This window comes from Lolium rigidum, chromosome 4, assembly GCF_022539505.1.
Source record: "Lolium rigidum isolate FL_2022 chromosome 4, APGP_CSIRO_Lrig_0.1, whole genome shotgun sequence".
NCBI classification, from domain to species: domain Eukaryota; kingdom Viridiplantae; phylum Streptophyta; class Magnoliopsida; order Poales; family Poaceae; genus Lolium; species Lolium rigidum.
This window is the reverse complement of record NC_061511.1, coordinates 186,078,308-186,099,983: the sequence shown is the minus strand read 5'-3', so window position 1 is coordinate 186,099,983 and position 21,676 is coordinate 186,078,308. Positions and strand designations below refer to the sequence as shown.

The following is a 21,676-nucleotide window of genomic DNA, read 5'->3' as shown; positions in this document are numbered from 1 at the left end:
CAGGCTACTCTGTGCGTCGATTAGAAAAGAACAGAGGTACTAGTATTGAGTAACACTAAAAACTAGGGTAATAAAGTGGCACGCTCTTAAGTGAAATAGTTTTTCAGTGTTTTACTTCGCGTATATGCTTAAAAGAGTAGATTCTATAACATCACAAATAGTAGGATGATTTCTCAACATTTTGCCTAATCATAATTCAGTCCATCTTGGTAACTGGATATCTGAAGGACTACAGACTTCTCGAACGAAAATATTCCTTAAAGGCATTGATTACTTTTTAAAATATATTTGTCGGGCCCATCAGGTATTTGCTTAAATGGACGGAACATTGTGTGAAAACATCAAGCGCTCACAGTGATGACCTGGTGATTTACTCAACAGTAACATTCAATCATAGAGTGATGAATATATCAAGTATGGTTGGAGGTCTGACTAACCAGTAACCAAAAATAGCGGTGAAGATTGTCTAGACATCATGGCACAGAGCATTAAGTATTGCACAAATTTAACATGGCAGGTAGATAAGGGCAAAGAATAAACCAAAAGCACTGGGAGCTGTTCACTGCCTTGCATCGTCACGGTCTAAGATGTATTATGTTGTGCCATAACTGACACGAGGAAGCTCCTGAGCTAATGTCTAAAGCTGCTTCATAGTGGCACTACATGGGTCAACCGGGCCTGGGGCCGGGCCATCCGGCGCACGGGCCGATCCAATCGAGCCACATACCAGACCATCCGGTCCAGACCGGACCTGGCGCCGGGCCGTGACCGGGGCCGAATTTGTCGCGCAGTACATGGCCTCCGGATACCACTGGAGCAGGAGCCGGTCCGCGCTGGGGTGTCCGGTCCACAGCCCGGTCAGACCGGGCGAGAGACCGGACCAGTCCGATCCAAACCGGGCGGCAGGCCAGGCCACCGCCGGGCAAAGGGGAAAGTCCCCTAGATTTTGCCCAGTGCGCACCGGTCCAGGGACCGGTCGGCGCCGGGCCAGCCGGTGCCACGGCCGGTCAGACCGGGCCCGTGGCTCGGCTAGGTGCTGAGCAGTCCTTCTTCATTTTTCTCGAAGTGGGGGTCTCCCTTTACCTTCTTGTTTCATTGATACACAATTATGCCTATTTGGCTAATACCTGGGAATAATCTTATAAACATGTATTAGACCAATTACTCTAGCAACGGTGTCATTGTTACCAAAATAATGGATAAGGGTAAAATACCCTTACAGGGTCCATGGCATGTTTGAATGAATTTAAACTAATTATGATAGTAGAATAATCTTGGCCAACCGGTAAACCACATATCAAGATCTAGGAAACAAATTATCACGTCAGTAGGTAAACTTGTGTGTTCTGCATGTTGTGAAAATAGGTTTCATGGATGCAAAAATTAGCTTCTTACCCTGTCAGCAAAAAAATTAAGTTCTTACTTCAGGCCTTCAGCAGGTAAACGCTACAGGAATAGCGCAAGGCGCCGACGGTCGGAAACCCTCGGCGTAGGTACATTGGGCTGTTGGCGTAGACTATGCCGAGGGCAGCCATCGGCGTAGCTCCTCGGCGAAAGTCCTCTTCGGCAGAGTCACATGTGCCGTCAGTGTATACCCGGTCCTCGACGTAGCCCGTAGGTTGTGCTTCCATGAAAGAAACCAAACATTGTTGATAATACTACCATATCAATCCTATTAACCCTTAGACCGTGATATAAAAACTCTTAGTTATTTTGAATTTTAAATAATTATTTAAATAAACATCAATTCTTAAGTAAAAATAATCTACTCCCTCCGATTCATATTAGTTCACTCTAATATGAATGGATCTAGATATTTTAGTTCTAGATACATCCATACTAGAGTCAAGTAATATGACACTACTAGAAAAAGCTTTTCTGTGATGCAACTTTTCTGACTTCTACGGCGCATATGCCTTGCGCAACAGTTTGTCACGCGACTGATATTTGTATTCTGTGGCGCATATGTACATGCACCACAGAATTTCTTAAAACTTCTGTGGCGCACCAGGTCAAATGCGCCACAGAAAACGTCTATGGAGCACCTAGCAGTGGTGCGCTATATAATTTTTTAAATTTTTTTTAAAAAAAATGGCGGCCAGATCTGGGGCGACCGGAATTTCGCCGGTTTTTTTTTGGAATTTCGCCGGCAGGTGAGTGGGTAGGGTGGGTGGAGGAGGAGGAGGAGGCCGGCCGAAGGAGGTGGTGGTGGTGATGGGGTGGTGGTGGTGCTGGTGGAGGAGGAGGTGCTGGTGGTGGTGCTGGTGGTGGAGGAGGAGGAGGAGGTGGTGGTGGTGTTGGTGAGTGGTTGCCGGAGGAGGAGGATGTGGTGGTGGTCATGGCTGCCGGAGGAGGAGGAGAAGGTGGTGGTGGTCGCCGGAGGAGGAGAAGATGGTGGTGGTGGTTGCCGAAGGAGGAGGAGGAGAAGGTGGTGGCTGCCGGAGGAGGAGGAGGTAGTGGTCACCGGAGGAGGGAAGCCGTGGTGGTGGTCGACGGAGGAGGAAGCCGTGGTAGTGGTGGTCGCCGGAGGAGGAAGCCGTGATGGTGGTGGAGAAGAAGGGAAGGAGAAGAAGGGAGGAGAAGTGGAGAAAAAGGAGGAGAAGTGAGGAGAAGGAGAAGTGAGGAGAAGTGGAGAAGTAGAGGAGGAGGAGAATTGCGCCTCCGCAATTCAAAATTCGGGCTAAAAATGATGTGGCACATGTCCATATGGTGCGCCACAGAATTTTTTTCGATTTTTTATATTTTTGCAGGAAAAAATCTTGAATTTGCCGTATTTTTTTACTCTTTTTGAATTTGACGATTCTAAAAATTGGCTAACTTGTTAAACCCGGGTGAATTTGGATGTAAAATTTTCTCCCGGTCATTTTGATATATTGTGCGTTTTTTCGAGTTCGTATGCAACCAGGAATCCAGTTTGATGATTTTGCAACGTAATTTTGTAAAAAATTGAAATTCATGTTTATTAATTCCGTAATAGATGACGTAATACATGGACACCTCGAAGGATTTTATTTTTTGAAATTTATATATATTTCTTTTGTATTTTACAGTGCTAAAAAAGCTGATGGGGGAGGGGGTTGTGTGGAGTCCCCAACACATTCTGTGGCGCATATTGAAACTTTTTGTGGCGCTTATGGGCATATGAGCCACAGAATTATGGACTCCGTACTGTCAGGGGTGACCCCCACAAGAAATTATATGGTCCATATGGGCAGATGCGCCACAAAAGTTCAAATTTATGTAGCGCATGTGGGCAGATGCGCCACAGAATTCCCATCGCCCATGTGCAGTACTGGAAGCCCAGTGGGCTCCATATAGATTCTGTGGCGCATCCGTCCACATGCGCCACAGAAAGCCACAATTCTATGGCGCACCAGTATTACATGCGCCACAGAAATTCAAAATTTATGTGGAGCATATTTTTATATGCGCCACAGAATTTTTTGTATGGAGCACACACTTGTAGGTGCGCCACAGAATACATTTCTACCTATAATGATTTTCCTTGTAGTGTGAATCGGAGGGACTATATGCAAGATGCAATTATTAATTTAATTTAAAAAAACTATAAATATATAAAATCCAGAATTTATGGCAAAAACTAAAATCTTCATGCTTTCATATTTCTATTTAGAATTTTGAGAATCTGAAAAAATGCCAACCGGAAAAATCCAGATGAATTCGGATGTAAACTTTTCCCACGATCATTTTGATATACTATACATTTTTCCGACTTCGTATGCAACCAGAAAAGCCGTTTTATCGCTACATGACGCAATTTTGCAAGAAAGATCAAAATTCATTTTTATTAAATTCTTTTGCAACTAGATGAAGTAACACATGGACATCTCGAATGATTTTTTTTTATCATTTTCTATCATTCAGTTGAAACTTAAAAAGGCGATCCACATGGGAGTGCGTGGAGGAAAAAGAGTTTAAGGCTATGCCGAGGGTGGCCATCGGCGTAGATTAAAATAATGGGAGGAGGCTATGAGGGCAGCCCTCGGCGTAGCACTAACGTCGTGACAACATCGTCACAGCATGGCCATGGAGGGCGCGTGCCCAGGCCTACGCCGACGGCCCGGAGTATACCGAGGGCAGCCGTCGGCGTAGAGTTACCTACGCCGAGGGCGTCGCAACGCCGACGGCTCACATGGCGGGCTGGCCTGGCTGGGCCATACGCCGACCACGCCGACCTTTTGTCCGTCGACGTATTAGCAGGCCGTCAGCGCCTTGTGCCATTCCTGTAGTGAAAATGTCATATTCTCACTAGAACAACTAGATGCAGAAACTATTTTGTTTTACTGCATAAGAAAGCACCAGTGATCTAAAAGGAAAAAATCTATATGAAAGAGAACAAAACAATATATCGTTTTGGAGGCCGAGCTACATGTAGCTCTTTATTTTTAACCAGTTGGGATTTGTATTCAAAGTTTAAAAAATCGGAACAAAATTCTGAAGGTAGCCAATGATGTGTTTTACAATGATTTAAAATCTCAATGCAAACTGATTTAATTATATTGTAGCCTACACGAAAATGACAAAATATGACAAATTTTAGAGTCTTAAAATGTGTACTATTCATTATAAAATTTATCAGAATTTTTCATTTTTGTGTAGCCTAGAATATGAAATATTGTTCGTATTGAGATTTTACACCATTTTGTATTATATATCATTGAATATCTAGAATTTTATTTCAAATTCTTAAAACTTTTAAATACGAATTTGAAGTGTTTGCAAATAAAGGGTTATGTGTAGCCTGGCCTCTATTTTAAGTTTTCCACGAGATATTTCCTTATATGGTTACAGACAAAGATAGAGATTCAGCAAGAGTATGTGGGCGTGGCACCCAGCTATCCTTGTATCTCCAGCCGGTGCCTTTGTCCCTGCTTCCATCCGCGAGATGATATGCGCTAGCTTGTATGTCCACGCCACAACTCAAGTAGATGGTGTCATTGCTAACGGAGCCAGAGGGAAAAACATTTGGAGACACTAAAAGAGAGCACCACATGCCCATGAACACCGCACGTCCACCCAAGCTCTTGACCGGGAGTAGCATCCTAGTGTCTAAATCCACTCGATACACGTCATAGCAACTCTCCAAGTAATTATTGGCTCCTGGCCGCCGTCTACACCGACGAAACCTTCTATGCACGAGCATCAACTCCCCGGAATTATTGAAGAGGTGCAAACTATCTGCCATCGGGCTGACACTCATATTGAGCTTGGCAGCCACCTCAAGCCGTGGAGTGCTCATTTCTAGCACCATGATAGCATCGTTGTTAGCAACGTAGTACAAGCGTCCTTCAAACATTATGGGGGCAGTCATGTCACTGCCATCGCAGTGTAGCAACGTCCAGTGGTCATCGCCGGGCTTGGTCATGCCAATCGTGTTGAGCATGCTTAAGCAGAATACCACTGTTGAATTGTCATTTGCAATGCCAGAGCCCCAAGCTACAAAGTTTTGGCCTAAAAGAAGGTCATCACTCTCAGGAAGGAGGTCCTGATACCCAGAGGGCAGTAGCTTGCTGAGCGGCGGGAGGTGCATGAGGTGGCGGGTCAGCGGGTTGAACATGCAGAGGGTGGTGCCGCACGCCGGCTTGTGGGCTAGCACAAGAAGGCCCTCAGGGGTAAGGGCGAGCAGCTCATGGTCACGAAGCTCAGGGATGTCGACCTGGTCACCTGGACGCACTGACCAGTGGAAGTGTTGAGGAAGCAGTGGCGGCTCGGCGTGGCGAGCTCCTCTTGGAGCATGGTCCACCTCCTTGGATGGAACCGGCAGTCCAGACAGCTGTGGGACAGTGGCTCGGTGCAACACTGACGCCAGGGGCGACACACGGCGCGGAAGCGCACATAGCCGGCGACGTCAAAAGCGAGGACGCGCTCGGCGATGATCCCCGCGGGTCCGTCATCAAGACCAGCCCAGTCCCTCCTGCGAAACAACGGAAAATCAGATCGAAATCACAATCGTGCTTTCGACCTAGTTGTGAAGAAGAAGAAATGCTTCTAGCGGATGCTTCATGCGTTCAAATATGATTGGAGATCTAGGTTTGTCCTTTGTTGAACTACTCTAAGATTGACACCGTAACTAATAAAAAATGTGTCGGCAACATCTATAGTGCATACAAATATAGTGTATGATAAATTTACTAAAACTAAGTTGGGATTGTAGACGCTGATATGCATGCTTTTCTATAATCTTAATCGAAATTAAAATAATTGAATTAAGAAGAACTTGAATTATTTCGCAAGGGAGGAGCCGATGAGGTACCAATTGTTGTTGTCAGGCTTATGAGGGCAAGCCGCGGAGCAGCAGGAGCGCAGCTTCGAATCATCCACCAAACTCCGACATGTTCGTGGCCGCTTCTTCGTCCGGCCGGCAGGTTCCATAACGACTGAGCGCGCCGCCGAGACGTTCCGTGGAGGTGCAGTGTCCAGCCCAATATATGGTGGTATATTATGCAAGTGCTGAACCAACTTTGGATCCTGGATTTGGTACTAATCCGACTCCGGCGGGAGCTCCTATTCCACGCACGGCCGCTCCGAGCTGTATCGTCCCTCCCCATACCCTGTCAGCACGACATTCAAGCCTGCCCTGTTATTTGATTAGTGATTTCCTCCGCGCAAGTACTATTTCGGTGCGTTCGCTCTCTTTCGTACATACGTTCAGCTGAACTAACCAATAGGCGTCGGCAGTGGTGTGCTCTAATCTCGATTTGCTATTTTTGGTACCTGATTTTATCTGATCTTAAGATCAAAAGTGAGAGGTGATGAATGCTTGTGTAATTATGTATAACATGATCATCGAAAATGAGATCAAGACACCAGCGAATACATATGCAGATCATCTTGCGGATGTTGATCACCAGGTACCCACGGTGTTGATTTTCTCACCATGTATGCATAGCTTCATGAGCCAGATGCTCATCACCAATTGCAAAATAACCTCATAGTACATATATGGAGACTCAAAAAACAGCCGTAAACTATGCCGACAGCTTGATCAAATTGAATTTTAAATTATGTACTTTGCTGTATATTTTATTTTCATTCACAAAAAGTATTGTGTGTTTAAAAACTAAAAATTGTTTAGGCTTAGTACGATAACAAAGTTTTATTAAAACTGAAGTAAATCAATACAATAGTACTTTAGTTCCTAGCCAGACAATACGTCAGTTTTTCTCCTTTCTCAGTTTTAAGAAAGAAAAAAAGTCCGATCTTTTTATTCAATATTTCAAAAAAGCACAATTTTAGAGAATACTTCAGTTTCGTAACCACAATATTTATCGGATCCAAACATATTAAAGTACTTAATAATTCTGTATCTTTTGAAACTGAAGTATCCACTGAATACTTCAAAAATAGTTTGATGCCAAACTAGGCCTTATGTGTTCAAAGACTAAAAATTACAAAAATAAAAAATCATTTTGGAACTCCGTTTGTGGCTATGAATGGGCATATGCCCCAAATGTAACACCTCACAGTAGCGGCCCACAATCAATTGAACCGGCGCTTTTGGAGGATGCACTGAAGATGCTCTAGTGGGCGCTATATGTATGAGTAAATAAATGGATGAATAGTCTCCTTTGTTTGTGCAATTCTCATAGTGATCATATATCTTGTTAAACAAACAACAAGGCAGGGGAACAAAACTTGATTGAAGCTAGTAGAATAACTTGGATTATGACGAAGAAAAACCCGTAACTTTTTGTGAGCACGGTACGATATGACCTCTGAAGTCTATCCATAGGTGGATCGCGATACAAATGACAAACTCATCAATCCATTCTGTAGATGAAACGCTCTTCACAGTTACCCAATCACAATGGAAAGCACAGATGCACCGGTAGAAAAGAGAGCTTTGGTTTTTTCTCCAAAGAGCATTAGCACCAGATTTGGCACGAACCGGTAGCCGGTGATAAAGGTTTTTCTGCTCCCCACGCACCTCTACCCCCCCCCCCTGTCGATCGCCTTTTTTTGCTTTCTAAAGTACAAAATAAAATGATAGAAAATTCAAAACAAAATGTTTTCAGATTCTTGTATGTTATGCAACCTACTATTCGGTGAAATTAAAAAAATTCGAATTTTCACTTTTTTTTGCAAAAAAGTTTGAAAAATGGTAAAACCGCATTTACTTTTGCATACGGCGTCGGAAAAAAACGTATAATATATCAAAATCATCGTGGAAAAAAGTTACATCCGATTTCACCGGGGTATACACGGTCAGCCAATTTTTAGATTCTCAAAATTCCAAATTAAAATATGAAAGCAGGAAGATTTAAGTTTTTTGCTAGAAATTTAGGATTTTATATATTTTTTATTTTTTTAAAATTAAAATTAATAGTTGCATCATGCATAAAGATTACCATTACTTTTAGCAAATTATAAGATTTTCAAATTTTCAGGTTTTAGGTTTGGCAAAAAAATTAAAAATAGAAAATAATTAAAAATAATACAAATTATAAAGTTAATGTTTATTTATTTATTCAAGTTTATTATTTTTGTTTATTAAAAGAATTATTTGAAATTAGAACAATAAAGAAATATGATATCGACCGACATGTTAATAGGATTGATACGATACTAGTATCACATACATGCGCGCGAAGCACTTGGATGCGGGACGGAAAGAAACTTGGAAGTTAAGCGTGCTAGTGCTAGAGTAGTGGGAGGATGGGTGACCGACCGAGAAGTTTAAGCACGAGTAAGTAATTTGACTAGAGATAAGGGTATTCTGAAAAAAAAAGAAAAAAAAGGAGTGGAAAATAATTCGAATTTTCTTTACCTAAAGGTCCTCTCGCTCGGGCGCCCGGCAGCCACCACGTTGTGCCCCTTTAGCACCGGTTCGCAACTGAACCGGTGCAAAAAGGGGGGGGGGGGGGGCTTTTGCACCGGTGCATATGGGCCTTACCAACCGGTGCAAAAGCCCCATTATCCACTAGTGATGATAGTCAAGAGTCTAAGTACAGACTACAGAGGCACACCCAGAAAATAAATGGTTCAATCATCAAGTTCGTGATTACTTCTCGGACCATGTACCACCTCACCCCTTTGATTTTTTTTGAAACAAGGCAAAAGATTTGCCATTTTCATTAATAGAGAAGAAGTTTAGAGTTTTATAATAAATGCCTAGGACATGTCCTAGGACTATATCAAAAGCCTACTCTTCCAGTATTACATTGCACAATTCCTTAGCACCGGTCAAGCACCAAGCCCGAGCCTCATCTTTGATCTTGGCGATGATAGCATTTGTGGCGGAATGGTGGTGGCGGAAGACTCTAGCGTTTCGCTCCTTCCAAACCTCACCCCTTTGAACAACCCAAAGGGAGTCATGGCGACAATCATCAGTCTTATGAGAGCGTTCCTTTGGGGAGGATCGGGATAAAGTTACTCTATACATGTTTGCTCGTGTATGCATTAGTGCTCTGGTCACTCACATCTTCCAAAACCAAACTTGATTTCATACGGGCATGGAGGCCTATGTGGAGCCCAGATTCAGGACTCCACCAGCTTATTTATCCTAGTTTATGTAATGGTCATATGTGGGCCAATGAGGTTTTTTAATAAATTGAGTCAGTTTGGTTTGGGCCTGTCCAAACCAAGGTAGAGAAGCCCACTAGGGGCTGGCCGGCCACCCCACCCCTCATATAAGTGGAGGTGCGGCTAGGGTTAGAGATAGTTCAAGTTTAGTCTCAAGATTAGGGTTTTACCCATTGCGTGTGTATACGTGTATCATCCCTCCGGGGGTATGGCGCTGCCATTTATCTATATTATCCGCTGCAAAGGTTCTTGTGTTCATCAAGGATTGTCTAGCTCAGGTTTGAGGCGTATCGTTCATCGATCCGTTGCTTGCTGGATTCGTTCCCTCTTCTCCGAGTCGCGTTCATCGCGTTGTTGGGAGGATTTACTACCCCAGGTTCTCGCTGTGAAAGATCGGGCATCAACCTAGGTGGATCTGCTGGGATCCCCCTTATCATGTGGTATCAGCTTTCTGGGTTGCTCACGGCGAGGTTTTGTTGATCGATCTCTTTGGATCGGTTTGCATCGGAGAAGATTGGCTCTAGATCGGAGGAGATTGGCTCTCGGTCGAAGGAGTTTGGTTGGAGGAAGTTTGGCGTTGTTTGATGCAGTTTGCAGGTCACCCATGGCTGTTTCGGAGGTCAAAATCACGAAAAATCGCGCCTGGAATCGGGAAGAAGACGAAGATTCGCGTCGCGCCCCGGTGCCAGGGCCGGCCGACCGGACCCTGGACCGACCGGGCCGGTCAACCAGCCGGTCAACCGGGCTACAGGCCGGGCACAGCCGGCCTAGACCGGGCCACAGCCGGCCTAGACCGGGCCACGGGCTGATGCCAACCGGGCTTTATACTGCGCCGCTCAGCTGTGCGGCCGGTCCCCAGGCCGGCCTGACCGGGTCCCTGGCCGGACCGACCGGTCTCCAGGCCGGTTTGACCGGGTCCCAGGCTGGATCGGCCGGTTCCCAGGCCGGTTCAGCCGGGCTCTGGGCCGGGCAGGCTGCAGATGTTTCTGTTGATTCTTCGGCAATACTAGCTAGTGCTGATCCTTTTTCATCTCCGACGATGCTACTTGATGCTACTGCTGTTGTTGCTTCATTTTCAGACGATGTATTGGGCATACGGTGTTCGTGTGGCACGAAGTCCGGTTATATCTTCAATGATTTCCTTGACATCCGGAAGGGAGTAACGCGTCCCGTGTCAGAACTGAAGTGGTATTTACGCCATTACGCGACAATTGAGCAGTACGAGGATTGGGAGAAGTACATGAAATTGGGTTTCCAACGATGTCGTCGCTACAAAGGGAAGTTCACTGGTTATGATGCCTACATTCTCGGTCACCGGCGTGTGGATGAGGAGTTGGACATATATTGGTGTAATGCAGTTGATAGAGGCGAGTATGCTTATACTTGGGCGGACTTCAAAAAATTTCTTCGTGGTGGTTTCGGGTTACCATTGAAGGATCGTGAGCAGTCATCCGGAGTTGGGCATGCATTAAAGGAAGTAAACAAGTGCCTGGCGGAGGTAATGCAGGCAGTGGACAAGTGCATAGTTCCTATTAAGAAGATTGTTCCACTACCAACAGTCACTACGGGCAAGATAGTATCTTCAGAGGAGAGGAAACCTGGCTCTGATACCAAGTGCACTACTGTGACTGTTGAGGAGGTTGTACCATTGAGCGGGCTGAATATGCAACTCAAGAATGTACAAGATGATGCTTGCAAGACAGTTGACAAGGGTCAGCGGTGGAGTTTGTTTCAGACTCAGTGCTTTATCAAGGGCAAGGCTTGCAAGTTGATGATTGATGGTGGTAGCTGTACTAATGGCATTAGCAAGACGATGGTGGCAGTGTTGGGGTTGTCTACATGGCGTCTTCCTGAACCTAAGCGTCTTGAGTGGTTGAATAGCTGTGGTATGCTAAAGATTACTCATAAGGTGCGTGTGCCATTTACAGTTGATGATTATGTTGATGAGATCGATTGCGATGTGTTGCCATTGGAGGTGTGTGGATTGCTACTTGGGCGTCCTTGGCAGTATGATCGTAATGTGACACATGCTGGGCGAGAAAATACATATTCTTTTATGCATGGTGGTAATACATGGCGTCTTCCTGAACCTAAGCGTCTTGAGTGGTTGAATAGCTGTGGTATGCTGAAGATTACTCATAAGGTGCGTGTGCCATTTACAGTTGATGATTATGTTGATGAGATCGATTGCGATGTGTTGCCATTGGAGGTGTGTGGATTGCTACTTGGGCGTCCTTGGCAGTATGATCGTAATGTGACACATGCTGGGCGAGAAAATACATATTCTTTTATGCATGGTGGTAAACAACGGATTTTGAAGCCTATGGGTGATGATCATATCAAGTCCGATGTGGAGTTAGTGGTGCGTAAGGAGAAGTTGCACAAGCCTAAAGTGCAGCATGAGGTACATGATGTTCCGAGCATTGATGTTGGTGATGTTTCAGCCATGCCTGTAGATGACAAGCCAGTTATTGCTGGTGACAAGCCAGATGAAGTTACACTTGTTGTTGATGTGAATGTTCCAGCATGTGCTACAGTTCCAGTTTGTGTTGATGCCAGTATACAGACTGATGAGGTTTGTGCTGATGATGTTCCAGTACATGTGGCGCAGATGCGTGTGGGATGAGTGGGAGGCGAGCGCGTCAGTGGAGACAGTGGGCAGCGGCACTGCCGTGCTAGGAGTACTGCAGTCCAGTTTTCCGCGACACCGCGGATGCATAGAGGCAAGGATGGACGTGTGAGACATCTATGTGGCCCAGGAATTACACATCCTGTGCAGGGTCATGTGCAGCGACACAAGGGTCCATCAAAATCTCGCAAGAAGAAGGAATTGGCACCGAAGTCCAAGCTCATGTGGAGAAGAAAGGAGGCGCCAAGTGCTGTATCAAGTCGAGAGGCCGCGAGGGAGGTTGTGGTGTGGAAGGCAAGCAAGACTTGAAGACGGCGAGGACGTGTCATGTTCATATCACGTCACCTTTTCCAGAAGACCCTCACGTGTTGGGGACAACGCTTCTTGAAGGGGGGAGGATGATACGGGCATGGAGGCCTATGTGGAGCCCAGATTCAGGACCCCACCAGCTTATTTATCCTAGTTTATGTAATGGTCATATGTGGGCCAATTAGGGTTTTTCATAAATTGAGTCAGTTTGGTTTGGGCCTGTCCAAACCAAGGTAGAGAGGCCCACTAGGGGCTGGCCGGCCACCCCACCCCTCATATAAGTGGAGGTGCGGCTAGGGTTAGAGATAGTTCAAGTTTAGTCTCAAGATTAGGGTTTTACCCATTGCGTGTGTACACGTGTATCATCCCTCCGGGGGTACGGCGCTGCCGTTTATCTATATTATCCGCTGCGAAGGTTCTTGTGTTCATCAAGGATTGTCTAGCTCAGGTTTGAGGCGTATCGTTCATCGATCCGTTGCTTGCTGGATTCGTTCCCTCTTCTCCAGGCTGCGTTCATCGCGTTGTTGGGAGGATTTACTACCCCAGGTTCTCGCTGTGAAAGATCGGGCATCAACCTAGGTGGATCTGCTGGGATCCCCCTTATCATGATTGGTACTAGCGACGGGGATCGTATCCACAAAGTTATAAGATTCATGACAATTAAACATAATTCAGTAAACCATGTTATAGCTATATTACTGCTTCGACAGAACTCCCCTTCTCATAGCTCGTGAACAAACTAAGGCATATTGTTCGACCGGCAAAGGGAAGGAAGTCCCACAATTGTTTCGCTTCACCGGGACTCTGCTCATTTCTTGTGCAGAAGAACTAGTGCTGGAGCATGGAACTGGCCTGCTGGTTTCAAAGGTGCAGCTCAACCATGTAACATGTTCATCCCTAGAAATCGGAGAGGCAACATTGAACAATGAGTTTAGCCCCAAATGATGTTTGAGCAATCACTAGCAGTTCTTAGTTGACATTTTAGGTAATTATGCTGGTAGCTTGCAATGGCTTCAGTTGCCCTAGGCACGGGAAAAACTGTTTTATCTCGTCGTGCAAGCTAGCCCTAGTGAAGCCACTAGTTATACAACCTATTCAGGTCCCAGACTCCCAGTTAACTGAACTTTCAGTTGCAGGAGCATGCTTCACTAAACCACAACATTAGTCAATCTGCAAAACTTGAGAAGTCAATCATGTAAAACGGATTGCTTACCTGATCGGCGATTTTTTTTGCCAATCGCCTTCACTGTAGTATCGGAAGCAACTTGGCCAGGTTCATAAAAACGCAGGGGACAAAAATAGACCGATGTTCAGATTTGCTCTTTGTCACCTGATGATTCAGGTGGATTAGTGACGACCCAGGTGTCACGTGAGCGATTCATCATCACAAGGTCCTAGTATTTTGGGGTGAGAGAGGCTCGAACTCTCGACCTCAGGATAACTCACGTTTAGCTATGAGACCTACGCGCTAGCCAACTGCACCACCACCCCGTTGTGGTCTGTGAACGAAACTGACGAATTCATTCAAGCATGACGGTTTGCTTGCTATGTCCAACACGAGGAATCGTGGACTATGTGGCAGTTAAACTAAGATATCCAAAATATTTGGAGACGATTAGTAATAGCTGCACACAAATGGCCTATTTTGCTAGTTAACAGTTGCTCCAATGTACTACCAACTTGTGGCGCTAATAGCTGCCGCATTTTCAGTTTTCATGTACTTCCTTCGTTCTACGAAGATTGTCTAAAATTTATTAAAATCAAGAGGTATTTAGATACATTTAAATTTTAACAAACCTCCAACAATCTTTATAGATTGGAGGGAGTACTGTAGTAATCGTAACCTCAGCACCCATCCGTCGAGGCGGGATACCGTGATGGTAATTAACTAATTATGCAAATCTGCACGAATCAGGTGAGCAGAAGAGGATGATGGCTGCGGTGGTGTTCAAAGCATGAGACTGCAGCTCTTGTTGTCATGGTCAATATTGAGGATGGAAGAATGTTAGAGATATATTACATGTGGCATGTATTTGTTAATTTAGGATTTGCAATCCGTCTCCTACTTTATCTTTAGGGGAGCTTTTTGACCTCCAAATTTTATACCACTACATATACTTGTCCATGAGACTTAACATCTGTCATATTCTTCCAATCTCTCTTCCTCTCCGTTGTTCTATATGGTATTAAGCCGCAAATTCCTGACTTGGCTTGCTTCCGCGTCTCTCCGTACCTAGGAAGGTCCATCTCCATGACCTACTTTGGGGGCCGCGCAACCCGTAGCAGGGTTCGCCCACCAATCCGTGATTGTCTGCCCTGATGAGTCTTTTTCCGGTCTCTAGATCGGTTTTTCTCTCCGCCGGTCGCTTGGTTGGTCCTTTTTTTTTTGGTTTACCGATCATATATCGGATTGAGTCGCCCATCGCACCGTCATCACGCGCCTCTACTCCAACCTCGGTGTATGTCGGGGGGGGCCCCGGTAGGCCAAGACTATGGCGAATATGCCATAATATATCATCTTAATAGTGGATTAAAGGTTAATCCAGATTCTGAGAGTTGAGCTTAACAACGCTAAGTTGGCACAATCCGGTATACCAGGAGGGGTATGCCGGAGTATGGAAACATAGGAGATTGAGTCACAAAGGCAAAGAGGCCGGAGCTCACAGGTGAGGATACCGGAGATCCGGCATAGGCTCAACTGTAGCATATCGGCACACCGGTCAAAGATTTTCTCAAGGACTAAAGGACAAGATGAGCGAAGCACTTCAGCTTGAATCGAAGCCCTGACGCCAAAGTTGAAGATGACGTAAAAGAAATTGGACGAGGTCATCAGCCTTTGTTTAAAGACAGAAGCGTCGTCACTGGAGCCAAAGAAGCTTTATAAAGTAGCTTAGCTCATCAAAGATGCCATTAGGGTTTCTTCTCATGTAAGCCACCTCTCTCCTATATAAGGAGAGGAGGCGCACCCCTGCGCGGGAGAGATTCATTCAGTAGCGAAGAGGCGAAAGTCTTCTAGCCGTACATCGTCAACCTCTGGCCATTGGCCAAGTTCATCAATACAATCCTGAGTCCAAACTCTCTTTTCCCCTTAACCTTCCCCTCACCCGGATCCTCATGCGTACATCCGGCTCCAACTTAAGCCATCCTATGGCATCTGCCGTTTGACCACGATGACAGTTGGCGCCCACTGTGGGGCCAGCAGCTACGCTTGCTGGAGTTCATATCCGGGCGGGTCTCCTCACTGTCTCCAGCGAGCGTGTGGTGTCCGGCCTTGTCCAGCGCTTCGGCTCGCTAGATTTCGTCAACGACAACGTTGGGTTCTTTGCCAACGGTGGCCGCTTCCCCAAGAACGGTCGCATCATCGAGTTCGGCTCGCACCGCGTCTACCTCGGCACCGTGCCAGTGCCCCGGTACCCATCGCTGGTGCTGGTGGCGCCGGATCCGCCAAGATCTGTAGCTGCCCGCGGGACGCGCTCCGACCGCGCCGCTGGCAGCGTCGAGGTGATGATGGCTAGCGCAGGAGGCGCTGGCAAAGGAGCGGCGGAAGAAGGTGCTGGGCCTGCCAAGTCCGGGCGCACGACAAAGCCTCCAACGGAGCGCGGAGAAATCCTCGCCGGTACCTCTACCGTGCCACCGGCGGAAACCCCGCTGCAAGCGGCCATGAGCGTGTTGACCACGCCCATTGCGCACAACGCCGATGTCGCGGCCACCCAAGCTGAGCTGGAGGCGCAGCAGTAGATGCTGCTCACCGGCGCAACGGATTTCATCTGGGCCCAACAGGAGCTCAACCTAACCCTCCGTGAGTATAACGTTGCACATGGCTTCGCTTCATTTAGCGCAAACCCTGCTACAGTAGCGGGAAACCGGCTTAGAGGTCGTAACTTAGACCAGGATCTGCGCCGGGAAGTTCTTTCCAGTAAGAGCGTGTCGGTATCTTTGGGACCGGTAGAGAAACCAAAGTATAGCAGTCCGGATAAAACTTTGAAAGCTGCTAGAGCTGCTGTAGAAACATGTGAATCGTTATCAGGTGATGCTCTAGTGAAACAGTAAGCTCGAGTAAAAGAGTTACTTGATACAATTGAGGCAAAAGCGGCCGTGGCATCACAATCTATTCTTTCGGCAAAGAATGTCGGAAGCAAGTCACATGGGCAGGCCTCGTCCCCCCATCCGGATAGAAAAAGAGAAAAAAAATGTGAATGCACAGCAAATTACTGTGTATGATCCGGTTTTGGCCTGAAAACAAAAAGCCGGGCAACATGATGCCGGTAGAAAAAGCCAAGGGGCAGGCCATGCCGGAAACGCTTATGCCGGAAACGGTGAATCCGGGCAAAACTATCGCCCAGCAAGAGCGGGGTATGCCGCACAAGAGGTACCACCGCAGAGGTACCAAAGGGGTGCCGCAGCGGCGCCCAACCGGTATGATGAAGCCGATTCCGGATGGAAAAGAGCCGGAAACTACCAGAATCTTTTGGGAGAACATGTTGGAGAAAGATGCTTGCCGGACAGAGATGCGCGGCATAAGTTGGACATAGCGTATTTGTCCGAGATGATTGAGTCCGAGGGTCCACCGGGTCCGCAATGTTTTGGCCCGTGGATTGATGTCTACGGGAGCTTCTATTCTTGTAGACAGTGTTGGGCCTCCAAGAGCAGAGGTTTGTAGAACAGCAGCAAGTTTCCCTTAAGTGGATCACCCAAGGTTTATCGAACTCAGGGAGGAAGAGGTCAAAGATATCCCTCTCATGCAACCCTGCAACCACAAAGCAAGAAGTCTCTTGTGTCCCCAACACACCCAATAGGTGCACTAGTTCGGCGAAGAGATAGTGAAATACAGGTGGTATGAATAAGTAGTAGCAACGGCACCGGAAAAGTGCTTTGCCCGGGACGAGTAAACAAGCGAGTAGTAACGCAGCAGTAGTAACGCAGTAGAAACGAGTAAACAAGCAGCGATAGCGATATTTAGGAACAAGGCCTAGGGATTAGACTTTCACCAGTGGACACTCTCAACTTTGATCACATAACAGAATAGATAAATGCTTACTCTACACTCTTGTTGGATGATGAACACATTGCGTAGGATTACACGAACCCTCAATGCCGGAGTTAACAAGCTCCACAATTCAATGTTCATATTTAAATAACCTTAGAGTGCATGAAAGATCAATTCGACTAAACCAAGTACTAACATATCATGCACACTGTCAACATCAGCTATGAAAGGGGGAATAGATCGCATCAATACCATCATAGTAATAGTTAACTTCATAATCTACAAGAGATCACAATCATAGCATATACCAAGTACTTCATGATGCACACACTTGCCAACATTACATCATGGAGGAGGAATAGACTACTTTAATAACATCACTAGAGTAGCACATAGATGATATTCAACTAGATCACAAAGAGAGAGAGATGAACCACATAGCTACAGCGGAGCCCTCAGCCCCAGGGGTGAATTACTCCCTCCTCATCATGGAGGCAGCGATGGCGGTGAAGATGGCGGTGGAGACGGCGGTGGAGATGGCAGCGGTGTCGATGGAGAAGCCTTCCGGGGGCACTTCCCCGCTCCGGCAGGGTGCCGGAACAGAGACTCCTGTCCCCCAGATCTTGGCTTCGCGATGGCGGCGGCTCGGAAAGGTTTTCCGTATCGTGGTTTTTCGCATCAGGGTTTTCGCGACGGAGGCTTTAAATAGGCGGAAGGGCAACCTCGGAGGGGGCCCGGGGCCACCACACCATAGGGCGGCGCGGCCCCCTCCGGCCGCGCCGGGGTGTGGTGTGGGGCCCCCGGGGCTTCTCTCCGGCGGCTCTCGGGTGTTCTGGATGGTTCCGGGAAAAATAGGAACCTGGGTCTTGATTTCGTCCGATTCCGAGAATATTTCTTTACTAGGATTTCTGGAACCAAAAACAGCAGAAAACAGGAACTGGCCCTTCGGCATCTCGTCAATAGGTTAGTTCCGGAAAACGCATAAATATGACATATAATGTGCATAAAACATGTAGATATCATCAATAATGTGGCATGGAACATAAGAAATTATCGATACGTCGGAGACGTATCAAGCATCCCCAAGCTTAGTTCTGCTCGTCCCGAGCAGGTAAAACGATAACAAAGATAATATCTGAAGTGACATGCCATCATAACCTTGATCATACTATTTGTAAACATATGTAATGAATGCAACAATCAAAACAATGGTAATGTCATGAGTAAACAAGTGAATCATAAAGCAAAGACTTTTCATGAATAGTACTTCAAGACAAGCATCAATAAGTCTTGCATAAGAGTTAACTCATAAAGCAATAAATCAAAGTAAAGGTATTGAAGCAACACAAAGGAAGATTAAGTTTCAGCGGTTGCTTTCAACTTGTAACATGTATATCTCATGGATAATTGTCAACATAGAGTAATATAACAAGTGCAATATGCAAGTATGTAGGAATCAATGCACAGTTCACACAAGTGTTTGCTTCTTGAGGTGGAGAGAAATAGGTGAACTGACTCAACATAAAAGGTAAAAGAATGGTCCTTCAAAGAGGAAAGCATCGATTGCTATATTTGTGCTAGAGCTTTTATTTTGAAAACATGAAACAATTTTGTCAACGGTAGTAATAAAGCATATGAGTTATGTAAATTATATCTTACAAGTTGCAAGTCTCATGCATAGTATACTAATAGTGCCCGCACCTTGTCCTAATTAGCTTGGACTACCGGATCTTTGCAATGCACATGTTTTAACCAAGTGTCACAGTGGGGTACCTCCATGCCGCCTGTACAAAGGTCTAAGGAGAAAGCTCGCATTTTGGATTTCTCGCTTTTGATTATTCTCAACTTAGACATCCATACCGGGACAACATGGACAACAGATAATGGACTCCTCTTTAATGCATAAGCATGTGGCAACAATTTATTATTCTCATATGAGATTGAGGATATATGTCCAAAACTGAAACTTCCACCATGAATCATGGCTTTAGTTAGCGGCCCAATGTTCTTCTCTAACAATATGCATGCTCCAACCATTAAGGTGGTAGATCTCTCTTACTTCGGACAAGACGGACATGCATAGCAACTCACATGATATTCAACAAAGAATAGTTGATGGCGTCCCCAGAAAACATGGTTATCGCACAATAAGCAACTTAATAAGAGATAAAGTGCATAAGTACATATTCAATACCACAATAGTTTTTAGGTTATTTGTCCCATGAGCTATATATTGCAAAGGTGAATGATGGAATTTTAAAGGTAGCACTCAAGCAATTTACTTTGGAATGGCGGATAAATACCATGTAGTAGGTAGGTATGGTGGACACAAATGGCATAGTGGTTGGCTCAAGTATTTTGGATGCATGAGAAGTATTCCCTCTCGATACAAGGTTTAGGCTAGCAAGGTTATTTGAAACAAACACAAGGATGAACGGTGCAGCAAAACTCACATAAAAGACACATTGTAAACATTATAAGATTCTACACCGTCTTCCTTGTTGTTCAAAACTCAATACTAGATATTATCTAGACTCTAGAGAAACCAAATATGCAAACCAAATTAACAAGCTCTAAGTGTTTCTTCATTAATGGGTGCAAAGTATATGATGCAAGAGCTTAAACATGAGCACAACAATTGCCAAGTATCAAATTATCCAAGACATTTTATCAATTACTACATGTAGCATTTTCCAATTCCAACCATATAACAATTTAACGAAGAAGAAACTTCGCCATGAATACTATGAGTAGAGCCTAAGGACATATTTGTCCATATGCTACAGCGGAGCGTGTCTCTCTCCCACAAAGTGAATGCTAGGATCCATTTTATTCAAACAAAACAAAAAACAAAAACAAACCGACGCTCCAAGCAAAGTACATAAGATGTGACGGAATAAAAATATAGTTTCAGGGGAGGAACCTGATAATGTTGTTGATGAAGAAGGGGATGCCTTGGGCATCCCCAAGCTTAGACGCTTGAGTCTTCTTATAATATGCAGGGGTGAACCACCGGGGCATCCCCAAGCTTAGAGCTTTCACTCTCCTTGATCATAGCATATCATCCTCCTCTCTTGACCCTTGAAAACTTCCTCCACACCAAACTCGAAACAACTCATTAGAGGGTTAGTGCACAATAAAAATTAACATGTTCAGAGGTGACACAATCATTCTTAACACTTCTGGACATTGCATAAAGCTACTGGACATTAATGGATCAAAGAAACTCATCCAACATAGCAAAAGAGGCAATGCGAAATAAAAGGCAGAATCTGTCAAAACAGAACAGTCCGTAAAGATGGATTTTATTAGGGCACCAGACTTGCTCAAATGAAAATTCCCAAATTGAATGAAAGTTGCATACATATCTGAGGATCATGCACGTAAATTGGCTTAATTTTCTGAGCTACCTACGAGGAGGTAGACCCAGATTCGTGACAGACAAAGAAATCTGGAACTGCGCAGTAATCCAAATCTAGTATCAACCTTTCTATCAAAGACTTTACTTGGCACAACAAAACACAAAACTAAGATAAGGAGAGGTTGCTACAGTAGTAAACAACTTCCAAGACATAAATATAAAACAAAGCACTGTAGCAAAATAAACACATGGGTTATCTCCCAAGAAGTTCTTTCTTTATAGCCATTAAGATGGGCTCAGCAGTTTTAATGATGCACTCGCAAGAAATAGTATTTGAAGCAAAAGAGAGCATCAAGAGGCAAATTCAAAACACATTTAAGTCTAACATGCTTCCTATGCATAGGAATCTTGTAAATAAACAAGTTCATGAAGAGCAAAGTAACAAGCATAGGAAGATAAAACAAGTGTAGCTTCAAAAAATTCAGCACATAGAGAGGTATTTTAGTAACATGAAAATTTCTACAACCATATTTTCCTCTCTCATAATAACTTTCAGTAGCATCATGAGAAAACTCAACAATATAACTATCACATAAAGCATTCTTATCATGAGTCTCATGAATAAAATTATTACTCTCCACATAGGCATAATCAATTTTATTAGTTGTAGTGGGAGCAAATTCAACAAAGTAGCTATCATTATTATTCTCATCAAGTGTAGGAGGCATAGTATAATCACAACAAAATTTACTCTCCATAGTAGGTGGCACCAAAAGACCACTATCATCATAATCATCATAAATAGGAGGCAAAGTATCATCAAAGAAAATTTTCTCCTCAATGCTTG

The 21,676-nt window shown here is 45.0% G+C and overlaps 1 non-coding gene across 1 annotated transcript; it reads right to left on the bottom strand.

Moving 5' to 3' along the window:
* Positions 1-13,884: 13,884 nt before the first annotated feature.
* TRNAM-CAU lies at positions 13,885-13,972 on the bottom strand. Its single transcript is given in 2 exon segments — positions 13,885-13,920; positions 13,935-13,972. It is a non-coding gene; the product is annotated as a tRNA-Met (tRNA).
* Positions 13,973-21,676: the final 7,704 nt, after the last annotated feature.